Genomic DNA, 14,183 nt, shown 5'->3' on the forward strand with positions numbered 1-14,183 from the left:
GCTCGCCGGCCGGAGAGAGGTGGGTAGAGCTCATTGGCTGCTGGGAGACAAGTCCCGCCTCCACGTTCCGCCCCGTCACAGAAGTAACTTCCGCTGGCGTGGAGGCTGGTCCCGGCAGGAGGCCGGATATGACGTTTAGGAGCCTCTTGCTTTGAGCGGCTTTTTTTTTTTTTTTTCCTTTTTCCTCACTGGTTTCCGGTTTGATGGTGGAGTCTTTGATGCCACGGCCCCACCGACCGGAAGTCGCTTTCTGGTTGGTAGCTGAGCACGGGGTTCGGGTGAGCAAGGCTGTCTGTCAGGTGTGAAGTGGCTTGAAAAGAGCCCTGGCGGCAGTGGATCCCTTAGCTTTCCGGATGCGCTTCTGCTTTACGGTGTGCAAGGGACAGGGCCTGAGGTGGTGGCTCAGACACGAAGAGCCTCAGCCTCAGGTTTTGGAGAACTCACTGCTAGGTCCCTTTAAACCAGTATTTCCGCTCTGTGGTCACAAGACTTTTGTGGCTTTTAAAACAAGGGTCTCACAGTGTAGACCAGGCTGGCCCCGAACTCATAAAGATCAGCCTGCTCTCTACCTCTGCCTCCCTAGTGCAGGAATTAAAAAGGCGTGCCCCATCACACCCAGCTTTATTTATTTATTTTTTTAGATTTTTTTTAAATTTTACAATTTATAAAACATCAGCTTCTGCCCTCCCCCTGCTCACCAGCCCCACACGGCCCAGGGTCCCCATACCCTCGGGGGGTCCCTAGAAGGCGGCAATGGCTCGAGTCCATGTGCCGAGGCTGGCGAGGCTTTTTATTTTTATTTTTCTTTTTATTTTTATTTTTTAGATGGGATCTGTGAAGCCCAGGCTGCCCTGGAACTAACTCACTTTGTAGATCAGGCCTTTAATCCCAGTACTCGTGAGACAGAGGCGGGTGGATCTTTGTTAGTTCAAGAAGTGGCATTGCCTTTTTGCTTTTGTTTTTTGTTTGTTTATTTGTTTTTTTTTCCGGGACAAGATTTCTCTGTGTAGCCCTGGCAGCCCTAGAACTTGCTCTGTAGGCCAGACTGGCCTCGAACTCAAAGATCCGTCTGCCTCTGCCTCCTGAGTGCTGGGATTAAAGGCGTGCGCCACCACCGCCCAGCTAAGAAGTAGCGTTTTTTTTTTTAATAGCTCTAGTGAGGCAGCTAGGAAAAAGGGAATCAACTGCAGAGTAACAATTTCCTCTGCTTCTCAGCATTGCAGAAGTGGCATATGCATTAGAAGGCGGGTCTTGGGCATTCAGTAAATCTGAATATCGTTCGTTCAGACTTACTGAATGCCCAAGACCCGCCTTCTAATGCATATGCATAACGATATTCGCTGCTCCAGCTCTTGACTATATTTCCGCTATAAGCATGCCGGTCTTGTTCAGCAGGCCTTTGTACTTGGCTGTTCTTTCTACTGTAGAGAGCTAATGTCCTTTTTTCCCCCTTGCTTTATTTTGTTTTTCTGTTTAGTTCTCAAACTCAATGTCGTTTGTGGAAGAACCCTATCCCCTTCCTTAAAAGGAAAATAAATAAGTTTTGGAACTAATTATGCTTGAACAACATTAGTTAAGAAAGCATTTAAAACTGAGCAGGGTAGCACACGCTTTTAAGGCAGGTCAGTCTCTGTGAGTTGAGCCTGGTCTACATAGTGAGAGCCATCTAAAGCAAAGGTGTGTTAAGTGAGGTGTGGTGGCATATGCCTGTACATGAGTACAGTCTGTGCTCCATAGTGACAGCCTGTCTACACAAACAAACATAGTATATTCTAATAACTAGAACCGACAACGATTTTTAAATACATGTTGTTTTGAGAGGAAGCATCCCCGCCCCTCCCAAACCTTGTATAATAGGACAGGACAATCAATATCCTTCATTTCATTTGAGACTGTTACAACAGTCCAATGATAGGGCATCATTTTTGCTAAAATACTGAAGAGAGGAAGTTATTTTTCCTTCGTGGTGTGTGCGTGAGGGCCGGGGAGGTGTGCTTGTGGAGCCCAGAGGCTGATGGGTGTTTTTCTCAGTTGCTTTTCCACCTTATTTTTTGAGATACTGTCCTCACTGAACATGGAACTGGCCATTGGCTAGAGAGCTCTGGCCACCTGCCTGTCTCATCCTCCAGATCTAGATTACAGATGTGTGCAACCACACCTGGCTTTCATGTGATTGCTGGGGAATCTAAATTCGGGCCTTTGTATCCGTCTCGCAGTCACTTTGCCCCCTGAGCCAGCTACCCAACCTGGTCAGTGATTTTTCTCCAGGGCCTTTCCAGTCCTGAGCTAGATCAGGTCTCTTTTGCTTCCTGTACTCTAATTGCCTTCTGAGTTTTGCCATACTTAAGCAGTTTTCCAAACTGCAACAAGAATGACTTATTTTACAATCATCTTTCTTTAGCTTAAAATTGTAGTGATTTCCTGTTGCTCTTCCAGTCTAGGCCCTTTTCATTATCTACTGTTATACCAGGGTCTGTCCACTTGATGGCCCTCTAGCTTCCTGCTACACATTCCCACCCAAACCACACTCCCCGGGCCATGTTTTTTTTTTTTTTTAAGCTTTGTGAACGCCCCAAGTCTTTTCATTTTCCCGAACTTGCACATACCTTTTCTTCCTGTGACACTTTAACTGATTCCTTGCCCATTCGGTGTCTTTCATTCTTTGGCTGTCAGCTCAAGTGTCAACATTTCAGAATGTCCTTCCTTGACTGTTCATCTCTGGTCATTTATTCATGGTTCTTATCCACAATATGAAATTGTTAACCTGATTATTTAGTTTTGTGGCTTCCCTTATAGAATGTTAAGGGATCGGGAACTCTATCTGCCTTATGCCCTTGAACAAGGTGTGGTGGTGTGCACTTGTAATTTGAGCACGTGGAAGGCTTAGGCAGGGGTGTTGTGAGTTGCAGGCAGCCTGAATTACATTGTAAGTTCCAGGCTAGAAGTTGGCACAGAGTGAGACCTTGTCTCTACAAACAGCACCAGTGGCCACACAAATCGGGAGCAAACACTGGGATCTGACTCCCAGATCCTCCCTCTTCATTCCTCGGTTTAGATTTCATTCCCAAGTCTTAATGCAGCGGTTTGCTGATGAACTATCCCCGAGTCTCCCTTCATTCCCGTTCATGTGACTTCCAGCTGCTGGTTCGATACAGCTTTACAGATTTCCCACTCACTAGCCTTTCTGGCCACCACCTGCCAAATAACCCCTGGTCTGTTGTTGCTTTTCTTGATATAGCTTAGATCTTTTGCCCTGATTTCTAATTCCTCAGCAGACCCTTCATTTTCCCGAATTCCGGCTTATGTGCATGTAGTTTCTCTCGATGAGAACGTTCCCTCCCTGTTAAAAGTTTAATCCAGGGCTGGAGAGATGACTCAGGGTTGAAAGCACTGACTGCTTTCAGATGACCGGGCTCTACTCCCCATAAGTTTTCCCTCAACTTGCAAAGCCTTTCACAGTTTGTTACTTCATTTGGTGGGAATATGTCTGTCTTGCTTTGAAGAACTGATTAAACTTAAAAACTTTTTTTAAAACGTGTATGGGTATTTTGCCTCTATATAAGTCTGTGGATCACTTGCATGCTTGGTGCCCATGGAGGCCAGAAGGGGGTGTCAGATCCCCTGGAACTGGAGTCACAGACGGTTGTAAGCTGCCGTGTGCCTGCTGGGAATCGAACCCTGGTAATCTGAAAGACCAGTGAAACTGCCTCAAAACCAGAAAAATAAATAAAGTATTTTATTAAAACTAATTTTATCTTTTTGCATCTTGATGTGACTACTAGAAAAATGTAAATTACACATGTGGCTTGCATTTACTGTTTGCAGTCAATCCCTGCTATACACGACCGGTCTAATAAAACGGCATCTATGGACTGGCACGGAAAAGGTGAAGTGGAATAAGGTAAAAAGACCAGTTATTAGGCACTGATCTATTTAGTGATTTCCTTAAAGTACTGCTTGTACTGCCTGTTTGCCAGCCGTGACCTCACTTGCTACCTGAGCAGAGTGACCTGGAGAAGTAGCTGGAAGAGTTTGTTGTTTGTCCCTGCCCACCTGCCCACTGCCATGTACATCTCTGTAAAATGGTGCTTGCTTGGTCACTCCCCTTGTGGTTTTAGAGGTTAACACAAGAATGCAAATGACACAGTACGGTGGCCTTGCAGGAACTAGCCTGTGGGCCACTGGTGAAGTCTCTCTTCTACTCTCACTGGTGTCTGAGTGTGTATTCTAGAAAGATTCCCACAACAAAGGCACTCAGAAAATGTTTGTTGAGTGGATGAATGGGGGCATAGTCTGTGCATATTTATTGATTCAATTATCACCTAAACAGTAATGTTTGTGTAACATCCTGTGCCAGACAGTATTCTGAAAGTGTTTTTATGTGTTAATTCATTTAAATCTCAGTGCTAATAAGGGGGCTCTCTTATTCCCATTTTACAGATAAGGAAACCAAGTCATAAGGACCTCATGCAGAGCTTCTTAAGATACAGTCTCTGTGTCCTGTAGTCTAACTCTACATACAAGTGGAGATACTACACTGAGATATAGTCAACCATAGTGCTCGTTATAGAAAGGTAAATCTTTTCTAGAAACTATTTGAATGTATCTCAGGTTTCTCAAAGTTGCAGAACTGCTATCCAGTTTTTCTCTTCTAGACACCCTAGAAAACCCTTCTGAGTGTCTCTTAAGTGGGTTACCGTCTGATCTCTGCAGCAGCCCCTGGCCAGGGAGCCAGGTCCTTCAGAATGGTAGCTAGAGCAGGCAAGTTCACTACCCTGCACCCATGTCAGGTGGCTCCTAGCCACCTATGACGACAGCTCCAAGAGATCTGATGCCCTGTTCTGACCTCTGTGTCACCCCAACACCATGGCATTCACATCAACAAAATAAAAATAACCTTAAATATCTGTTAACTTTTTGGTCCTGTGGCAGTTAATATTGATAGTCAATTTGATGGGATTTGGAACCACCGTGGAAACAAATCTCTGGGCATGCCTGTGAGGGGTTATTAAATTAGGCTGGTTGAGTGGGAAGATTCTCCCTAAATGTGGCAGTACCATTCCGTGGGCAGGAGTCCCAGACTGAAGGAAAGCTGAAAGCAGGCTGAGCATAGGCATTCCTCTGCTTCTTGACTGCAGTTGCAATGAGTACAGATGCAGCTGCCTAAAACTCCTGAAGTTGACTCCCTCACGGGGACAGACTGCCCTGTAATGTGAGTGACAACAGACCCTTCCTTTTGCTTTTGTCACAAACTAGTGCAAGTTTCGTTACTAAAGGAGAAATAATCACTCAAATGGTAATTTGTAACCTTTTACATCCATCTAGTTCTAACTATTCCACTGACTAATGCAGACCGTAATAGTGGTAAATGGAATGTATTGGCCTCAGTTTTCACAGTAAAACCATTAGAGATGTAAGTATTGAATTTATTTTTTTTTTCAAAATTGTGTTCTGTAGTCCACAAATGCTTTCCAAGCCAAGTGCGAAGGCTCAATCAAGCATGTAATCCCAGCTACACTGAATCCTTTTTTCATTTTGTCTGGGAGGTGGAGGCAGAGGAATTGCCATGAATCTCAGGCCAATGTGGAATGCAGTGTAAGACCTTGCTTTTTTTTTTTAACTTTATATTCCTAATTATGAAGTACAAGAAATAAGAGTATATATTTCATTAGCATGTCATAGACTTCAATATATCATCAATCTTTGCCCCGTCCCGCGGGCCAGGTTATTTGATGAGACCCGAGGAGGCACCTCCTGAAAGATCAATGAGGGCGAGAGAGAAAGGAGACCAGGCGCATAAAAGAAGACAAAGTCAGTCTGAGTCACGTCAAGGTCTCGTTTATTGCAAGGGGAATCAGGCTTATATATGCTAGGGGCTAGGAGAAGTAGATAGGGGTATGGAAAGTTACTAGGAGGAAGTTAGGGTAAGGTAGGGTTCAGGAAAAGGTCTCTTTGTTCCAGGGCCTGATCAACGGACCATACAGCAAACCATTATGTTTCAGGGAGTTGATCAAAAGGTACATACTGTGGTTTTGTTGAAAAATGGTTGCTATTGAAACTGTTAACGGAAGGTTAGGTACACAGCTTTTTCCCATGAGAATCAGTTAGGCTACTTGGCTCCTGACAAATCTTTATATTTAATAAATTAGAATACAGATTAAGTGCTGTATGACTTCAAGTACTATAGTTTTTACTGCTTTTATTAACACACTGACTTGGTACAATACATTCTATGGTTCTTGCATCTTGTGTTGTTTTTCTCTAACACCTATAGTAATATTGAAATAAAAAGATGCAGTGCATACACCATGGTGTCCCTGCAACAAGATTCCAAGGTTTGACTCTGTGCCTTAGTGGGGCTGGCATAGCACTGACAGGTAAACTCTAGGATATTCTCTCGGTTCTGATATTCTCTCAGAACTATTATTTATTTTTTATGTTTGTGTGTGTGTGTGTGTGTGTGTGTGTGTGTGTGTGTGTGTGTGTACATGCCACTGCATGCATGTGGAGATAAGAGGACAATTTTTGGGAACTGATTCTTTTCTATCATGTGGATCCAGGGAATCTAACTCAGGAAAAAAAGGCTTGGTGTCAAAACCCCTTGTCCTTGGAGCCATCTTGCTTCTTCATACTTATTTCTCTGTGTTGTTTTGGTGCCTTTCCTGGAACTCGCTTTGTAGACCAGGCTGGCCTCGAACTCACAGAGATCCACCTGCCTCTGCCTCCCGAGTGCTGGGATTAAAGGCATGAGCTACCACTGCCTGGCTTCCTTCATACTTTTTTGAAATAGGGTCCTCCTGTGTAACTTCAGGCTAGCCTCAGACTCACACTCTTCCCACCTCTAACCTCTCAGTGCTGGGAGAACAGGTGTGTGCCACTGCATCCAGATAAACTGAGTCTTTTTTTTGAGATGAGTTCACACCATTTAGGCCAGGCTGGCCCTCCTTCTTCATCCTCCTTGGTGCTACAGTTACGGTTGCCACCAAGCCTGGATTCTCTTGGACATTGGCCAAGCAGTTCCTCATTCAATCATTAGCTCTTTAATTTTTAAAGCCATCTTTCTTGTGTTGTTCAGATCCTTTTAGCTGTCCTCTGAAGGAGAGTTAGTACATATTACTTAATCCTCTTTGACAAAAGTGGAAGATGTTACATGTATTTTCCAAATCAGCATAGTAGATTAGGTCTTAGATCATCAGCCACTGCTTGGGTTCAACCTTTAAAAATGATGTTGTCTGTGTGTAGGCAGAACAACTCCTGTCTTCTTGTGTAGTCTGATGGGTGAATGTCTTTCTGTACACTGTGTATTTGTGTTGCTCTGATAGGTTGATAAATAAAGCTGTTTGGCCAATGGTCAGGCAGAATAGGGTTAGGCAGAACATTCTAGCTAGAGAGGAGGAAGTTGAAAGGCAGAACAGAGTCAGGAGATGCTGCCAGCCGCTGCCGTAAAGTAAGATATAAAGTACCGGTAAGCCACAAGCCACGTGGCAACTTATAGATTAATAAAAATGGGTTCATTTAAGATATAAGAACTAAATAGCAAGAAGCCTGCCACGATCATATAGTTTATAAGTAATATAAGTCTCTGTGTGTTTACTTGGGTCTGAGTGGCTGTGGGCCCAGGTGGGACTGGGGAAAACTCCAGCTACAGTAGTCAGCACACATTATTACTTATGAGCAGAAAAGAGAGTTTGAATAGTGGGTGATTTAAAAACACATTTATGTGGCAGCAAAGGTTCTACTTTAAATCTGTTCATGACTGAACAGATGAATAGGACCGTATTTTCATTGACACTCTGTCCGTTTAATGATAGGGTCAGGGAAAATGAGTTATGCTTTAGTCTCTTAAGGAAAATTTTGTTCTTCTGGCCCATGGATGAGTGTTCTCTGGCTGGTAGCATTGTTTTGGGAGGTTGTGGAACCTTTGGGACATGATGCAGAACTAGCAGATGTAGGCCATTAGCAGAAGGGCCTTTGGGTTACAGCCCAGTCCATTTCTGGTTTGTTCTCTCTTTCTTGATTGACTAAGATGTGAAGAAGTCAGGCTCACATTTCCATCTCATGAGTCAAGTTGCTGCAGCAGCCATGCCTTCCCTGTACCCTCCAAGTCCACATTAACCTCTCATCCCTACAGTTGCCTCTGTCTGGTATGTTGTTACAGCATCAAACATAGTAATTATCACCCAAGTCAGAGATGGGTCTGACCTTGAGAAAACCATTGTCCGAATTTAGGAGTAATTCGTTTCCTTTGCTGTAGAACCCCATCTTGGTTTCAATGGGAAGTCCGAAGCCGAAATTGAAACTGGAATCTGGCAGCTGAAGAAGTGTTGCTTGATAGTCTTTCATTTTCCTTGAATGTATTTAGGTATTCCTTAGTGGCACCCCATCTTTCAAGTTCAGACAGATATTTCACAAGTATGCCGGGGACCATATGTGCTGAGCAGTGGAAAGGCAAGGGGAAATGCTGGTAGTCTCCTTGGGTCCTGACCTGTCTGGTCTCTTTCATCCTCTGCCATGCAGCCCTGGTTTCAGGGGAGAGAGCAAGTGTGTGGCGAGCACAAGAGTCTGGCATGCTAGACAGCTGTGCTCAGAATCCTGTTTGAGGGAGGTGACAGCGTAAACAGTTCACACTGGGATTTGGTAGGCTTAGCAGGAATTAGGAATCCATCTCCGGGGCTGTTCTACATGGGGAAGACACCCAGAATTTGCCTCTTGTCATTCCAGTCAGGTCACTGTTAGAAATACAAGGTTCCAGAGAAATCATGCTGCCTTACATGTTTCACCACAACCTTTGGAAATGTTCATATCTTTAACCCAGTGTTTTCAAGTTTGGGATTTAGTTTAAAGAAACAATGAGGAATATTCAGAGAGATTTGTGTGCAAGGATATTTTTCCTGGTCCTGTTAGAAACAATAAAAAAAGCAAGTTGTAGTTCATTACATAGTAGAGGATTAAATTTTGGAATACAGTAGCATCCTATACATTAAAATAATGGAAAATCATTCACATTCAATTAAAGAGAGTGAATACACAACATACACAACAACATATGCAATATAGAAATGCAAAAACAAGTATATTTGTATAGAAATATATTAATAGGGTGACATAGAAGCTGTAAGTTTTCCTTTGGGTTTTTTTTTTTTTTTTTTAGTTTACCATTTTCCACAACAAACATGCTTTCTTTTTATAGTTAGAAATAAATAATACTTTTTGTTGAAAGTTGTACTTGTTAAAAACTGAGAGTTCATCCTAATGGTGTGAATAACTCTTTAAACTATTTCTGTCTGGCCTTAATGAGATGGCTCAGCAAATAAATGTGCTTAGTGCCAAGCCTGAGACCCAAGTTCCATGGCCAGGACCCACTGACCCATGTTTTCTACCACCACACACAATTCGGGCATGTTCCGTGGTGCACATCTGTCAGAGATAACCTGTGGATTCGGTTCTTTCCTTCCACCTTTATGTGGAGCCCAGGGTCGAACACAAGTCACTGTGCTTGCTCAATAAGCACCTGAACCTGCGGAGCTTCCTCACCAGCCCCATGACTAAGTACGTTTTTGTGACTCTTCCATCATCTGATCAAGAAAAAAGAAATATTTAAAAATTTACATTTATTTTGTATGTGTGTGTACTCACATACTAATTTTTGTAATTAGGAGATTTACTACGTTGTTAACTTTTCGAGTATATTCAAAAGGCAGTTTGAATTCACAAGGCACTCTCTAGCTGTGCCTTGCTGCATTTGTGCCTGTTAGTACACATGTGGCTTGCCACTTGAGTTAGTTACATCAGTGTTTTTGGTTTTTCTAAGTAAAATTGTGTTTAGTAAGAATGAAGAGTATATAGCTTTAAACTCCTTGTTGATAAGATAAAAAGACTTGAACACTGATAAAGTGAGGTCTAATCCATTCAAATTTTGCGAATGATCTATTGGCAATGTTGCAGAGACAGTTATTTTCAGTAATTTTCCCTATTCTAGAGTTCTATCATATTGCTGAATTTTAAAAAAGAGCTAAAATAGGTCTATGGACTGGCTAGCCCCCTTTTTGGGTAGCAGACTGTTGAACAGTAGAATCACCTCATCAGTATTTTGACCATACTTGAAAAATGACCTATAAATCAAGAAAATTTATGAATTTGGATGATAAATAACCCAAAAAAATACATCCTCAAAACAAAACAGACATTTGTGGTTGATCTAACCTGCTGCCTTTGAAAGAATTTAGAAGGTGTAAAGAGGTTGTATCTTTTTGACAGGAAACATATTAGAATACAAATCAGTGATTGTTGCCTTCTCTAGAAAGTGCTCTGAAGTAGAAAGCATGAAGAAATCATGAAAATAGGAAATATCTTTAAGTTTAAATACAACAAAATACAAGAAGAACTGCCTTCTAAAAGATAATGGGCATGAGTGCAGAGAATTTCCAAACACACACACACACACACACACACACACACACACACACACACACACACACACGATTCAAAGAGCATCAACTTAGTCATGAAGCATCACGGGTAAGGATTTCTGTGGTTGGTTCCTTCAGCTCTTTTTCCACCGTGTCCATCTCCCTAACCTATGTGTAAGGCCTAAGGATCTACAGGGGCCCAGAGAAGCTGAGGAGATAGTCTACATAGTAGCCAGGAATACTCTATGAGCAACTTATTTTCTCTAACTCAGACCCTTGAAAAATAGCATTTCAGCTTTACGGATGAATACACTGTTTTAAAAACGACAATCCAGTAAAGGAAATGGTTTTCCTTGATTCTCTGAGCAATTTGGGGCTTCCTTAAGGGCTTTCCTTGTTGCTATGATAATGGTCAGGGGTGTGTGTGTGTGTGTGTGTGTGTGTGTGTGTGTGTGTGTGTGTATGTAATTTAAGTTATTACCTTTCCATTTGTAACAAGCTGCGGAATTATAAAATCCAGGAAAGAGGGAGCTTCAAGGTTTGGCATGTTGGTTTTTGCTCTAGATCTTAGAGATCCATTCAATAACCCATCCATCTTGCTTTGAATAACTTTCACAGGGTCTTAACTGTGTGCATGTCATTATGCAAGACAGTGGACAGATAACAGGTAGCTAATGTTTATTTAGCACAAATTACATCTCAGATATTATTCTAAACCATTTCCGTAGGCAGCATTGTGTGGAACAATGTGAATTATAAGTTGCGATGAGTAATTTCATCTGTGTCTCCTCCAGTCCTTTCCGTGTGTTCAGTGGTTTAGTTCTTCCACACTTCTGAATGGATGGGCAAGCACCACAGCTTCTTTGTCTTTCCTTGGGCCTCACATTTTATGTCAGTCTAATAATTAGAATAGCTAGTACTGAATCAGAGCTAAAACCCCTAGTCCCTTAGACAGGAATTGTAGCTGGAGAGCTTTTCTCTAGGTCCCACCAAGCCCCCACAGTCCCATAACCCACGTATAAAATAATCACTCAGACGCTTATATTACTTATAAACTGTATGGCTGTGGCAGGCTTCTTGTTGTCTACTTCTTTTATCTTAAATTAACCCATTTCTATTAATCTATAAGTTGCCATGTGGCTCATGGCTTACTGGTACCTTACATCTTGCTTGTCATGGTGGTGACTGATAGTGTCTCTCTGACTCAGCCTTCCTGTTCCCAGAATTCTCTTCTCTGCTTGTCTCGCCTATACTTCCTGCCTGGCTACTGGCCAATCAACATTTTATTTATACAGAGCAATATCCATAGCAAGGAGTGGGTGATGCTTCCCCCTTTGCCCCTGCTCTGTCCCTGGGTTTTATCTCCTGTAGCTGACCTACAGTGGCTTCTTGTTCTGGGAGTGGAGAGAAAGCTTGGTTGACCACGGTAGCCCTAACCTCTGATGCTTAGAATCTAAGTTTTGTGTTCTTTTAATTTGAGGTGGGTGAAGGGAGGAGATTCTCTTATTTGCTAGGGATTGATCACAAATAGCATCCCCACTGAGGCCCAAAGATCCATCCCTCATCCTGACTCTGGCAAGCTCATAGCTCCTCCTTCCTCCTGGCAATCCTTAAACTTTCCCCCACATTTTCTTCTCATTTGCTTTTGCTGTGCCACGCTGCCTTCTTGATAGGACTTGCCCAATGCTGTTTTTTTTTTTTTTTCCCTTAACTTTTGCTCAGCATTCTGGGAATGTAAACCAATTTAGCTCTCTCCTTTTCTTCTCAGTATACAGAAGCTACCTAAGGCTAGCAGGCTTCCTCTGTCAGAGAGGCATGGGGATCTGGCCAGTAGCTATAGTTTGCCAATTAGGCTATCGAGGAGCAAAGAATTTTTGTGTGTGTGTGTGTGTGTGTTTATTTACTTAAAGTAATATTGTATTAATTATTTGATAATTTCCTATGATGTATAAATTTTTTTGCTCATATTCACCCCCAACGCCTCCCAGGTCCAGCCTCACCTCCTTACCCATCCAACTTCATGTTTGTTTGTTTTTTTAACCCATCGGGTCCCATTTGGAGCTGAGTATTCTGATGCTATTATTACTATTTTTTAAACATTTGTTTTTATTTAATATGTGTAAATAGTGTGCTTGCATGTATGTCTTGTACCATGTGTGTGTGTATGGTGCCTGAAGAAGCCAGAAGAGGGTGTTGGATGCCCTGGAACTGGAGTTACAGACCCAAGGGTGCTGAGAGTCAAACCAGGGTCCTCTGGAAGAATAGTCAGTGTTCCCAACCACCGGGGCATCTCTCTAGCCCCTATTGTGATTGTGTGTGTGCGCACTTGTACATGTGCTGAGCAGTCTGATATTATGATTTTTGTTTCTTTGTGTGCACACATGCACATGCCATGCATGTCCTGATGCATATGTAGAGGTCAGAACTCAACATTTGAGAGTTGGTTCTCTCCTACTTTGGGTTCTGAAGATTGTACGCAGGTTGTCCAGTTTTCTGGGTAACTACTTGTACCTGTTGAACCATCTCGACAGCTCTGGGTTTTTTTTTTGTTTGTTTTTTTTGTTTAGCTTGATCTAGCTTAGAACCCACTATGTGGCCCAAAGACTGGCCTCATATTCAAAGCACTCCTCTGTCTCAGCTTCCAAAGTGCCAGGATTCTAGGTGTGAGCCATCATGCCTGGCTAGCAATGGATTTTATATGCATCCCTTGGACAGAGTAGAGTAGATTGTAGATGAAACCAACCATCTTATTAAATAAGAAACACAGAGCCAATACAGAGATGAAAGCCAAGAGGTCAGAGCAATAGCTAAGAGCTAAAAACCTTACCCTTCACTGTTGCTGTACCTCTCCGAAAGAGACCTACTTCCTGTGTCTGTCTTTTTTATAGAGTTTCTGTTCTGCCTTCTCATTTGTTGCAAACCCAACCACATGACCTCCTAGTCACTGCCTGTCTGTACAGACCTCCAGGTTTTCTATGGTTGGTATTAAGATTAAAGGCGTGTGTCTCCAATGCTGGCTGTATCCTTGAACACACAGAGATCTACCTAGCTCTGCCTACCAAGTGCTGGGATTAAAGGTGTGCACCACTACCGCCCAGCTTTCACTATGACTTGTTAATAGCTCTGACCCCCAGGCAACTTTATTTATTAACATACAAGTCACATTTCAGTACAAATAAAATATCACCATAGTAGATTCTGCCTTGTGTTGCTGTAAGAAACCACTCTGACCCAAAGGAATATAGTCTGTCATCCAGGGACACCAGGACAGGGGCTCAAAGCAAGAATCTGAATGCAGGAACTGAAGGAGCGCCCATGAGAGAACCCTGCTTTACTGGTTTGCCCCCTCTGACTTAGCTAGTTTTCTTACACAGCCCAGGCCCACCTGCCTAGGGATGGCACTGCCCACAGTGGGCTGGGCCCCCCTACATCAATTAGCAATTAAGAAAATGCTTTGCAGACATAGCCACATGTCAGTCTGATCTGGGCAGTTCTTCAGTTGAGGTTCCATCTTCCCAGGTGACCTTAGGTTTGTGTCAAGTTGTCCAGTGACGCTATGACAGTTCACAAAGGAAACTATACTGGATGTCAGAGGTAGATGGCCAGTGTGGGGACAAACATGTCGGGGTTTGGAACCCTATTGATTCATTGCCCCAGGGCTTGGTCTTTCCATACTTTTCAGCCATAAGGCAGTCCTGGTTTTCCTTCTTTCCTTTCTTTTCTCCTTTCCTCCACGCCATCTCCTCATCTCCGCCCCCTCCTCATTTCCTCCCT

At 42.9% G+C, this 14,183-nt stretch overlaps 1 long non-coding RNA gene across 1 annotated transcript in view; it reads left to right on the plus strand.

The window, feature by feature from the left end:
• The first annotated feature begins 3,822 nt into the window (after positions 1–3,822).
• LOC128107634 (uncharacterized) overlaps positions 3,823–14,183 on the plus strand; it is a 119,926-nt gene continuing 109,565 nt past the window's right edge. The window contains exon 1 of the long non-coding RNA XR_008217163.1: positions 3,823–3,901. This is a non-coding gene — a long non-coding RNA (uncharacterized LOC128107634). The remainder of the gene's footprint in view (positions 3,902–14,183) is intronic.

The sequence above is a fragment of the Peromyscus californicus genome, unplaced genomic scaffold (assembly GCF_007827085.1).
Source record: "Peromyscus californicus insignis strain IS unplaced genomic scaffold, ASM782708v3 Scaffold_12__1_contigs__length_115047231, whole genome shotgun sequence".
Taxonomy (NCBI): Eukaryota; Metazoa; Chordata; class Mammalia; order Rodentia; family Cricetidae; genus Peromyscus; species Peromyscus californicus.